The following is a 1,663-nucleotide window of genomic DNA, read 5'->3' as shown; positions in this document are numbered from 1 at the left end:
GTAGTGCATTTCGTTACTAAACAGTTAGTCATTCACCTTGACTCGCACAGAGAGAGTGTGTCGCAGCTTAAATGGCGATAATAAAACATGGATAAGACATGGATCAGAGACTCGACAGCTGGCACGACTCACCGTTCTCCCCACGACCTCCAGTCACCAGTGCCGGGCCCAAGAGGTCGTTCATGTGGTTCTAATTTATTCACGACATATACAAATGCGATGGCAGACCTGAAATTTATCGCTAAAGTCACCGACGACATTTAGACCAGAAGTTCAATAGTATCGGAGCAAGATAAAATCAGAACCTTCATAAGATCTTCGAATGACCTATTAACGTTAACGACAGGCGAATCCCTCAGAACCTTCATAAGAATCCCAGAATGCCTCACTAGCGTTAACCATTAGCGAATCCCTTAGAATGAGAACCTTATACTATATATATATATATATATATATATATATATATATATATATATATATATATATATATATATATATATATATATATATATATATATATATATATATATATATATATATCATTGTGTTAATGATTAGCGAAATGTTTAGAGTCAGAACTTTCATAGATTCCAAAAACACCTCTCTGCATTAACGATTAGGGCATCCTTTAAAATCTGAACCTTATGAAAATCCCAAATCCATGCATTTATCTTTCTTTATTATCTATCTATTTATCTGTTTCTTTATTTATCTATCAGTCTATCTGTCTATCCGTCTATCGATCTGTCTATCTGACTCTCTATTTGCTTATCTATCTACCTGTCTACACTTGATCATGTAATCTGAACTCACTTGATCATGGAATCTGAAAAGCAAGATGTGTTAATATTGCTTTGAATAATTTATTCATATGCATTATTTTCGTCCATAATTTTGTATTTTGCATTTTTTTCTTTTGTAATTTGCTTCGCGTTTGAATCACTTGGTCAGCACACTAACAAAGAAGTCATTTTCGTGCATGAATAGGGTTGTCAGGCTGTCTCATGTGGCACCTGTAGATTTATTTGTTGTTATAATGACCTAACTTTGCCAATCACCACCATCACCAACACCACCTCCATCATAACAATAACTGCCAACACCATGCCCCACCAGGACATAACATCATCACTATTATCGTCGATTCTCTCACCACCCAACAATGTCTGGGGGTCTTTCTCTTCCACTTTCTCTCCATCCACTTTTTTTCGTTCTTTCTTTCTTGGTTTTATCTACTCTCGCTGTCTCTCTCTCTCTGTCTTTCTGTTTCTCTGTCTTTCCGGTTATTTGTCTGTCTGTCTGTTTTTTTTTTTTCTCTCTCTCTCTCTCTCTCTCTCTCTCTCTCTCTCTCTCTCTCTCTCTCTCTCTCTCTCTCTCTCTCTCTCTCTCTCTCTCTCTCTCTCTCTCTCTCATGACACCTGTTCATTTCACCTTTCGTAACCTTTGTTCCAACCTTTCCTTTCCTAACTTTTATTTCTTCTTTTTCTTCTTCTTCTTCTCCTTCTTCTTCTACTTCTTCTTCTTCTTCTTCTTCTACTTCTTTTTCTTCTTTTTCTTCTTCTTCTTCTTCTTCCCCGGTGTCCCCCAACTCTCTCTCTCTCTCTCTCTCTCTCTCTCTCTGTGTGTGTGTGTGTGTGTGTGTGTGTGTGTGTGTGTGTGTGTG

The sequence above is a fragment of the Scylla paramamosain genome, chromosome 18, assembly GCF_035594125.1.
Source record: "Scylla paramamosain isolate STU-SP2022 chromosome 18, ASM3559412v1, whole genome shotgun sequence".
Lineage (NCBI taxonomy): Eukaryota > Metazoa > Arthropoda > Malacostraca > Decapoda > Portunidae > Scylla > Scylla paramamosain.
This window is presented reverse-complemented; position numbering follows the sequence as displayed.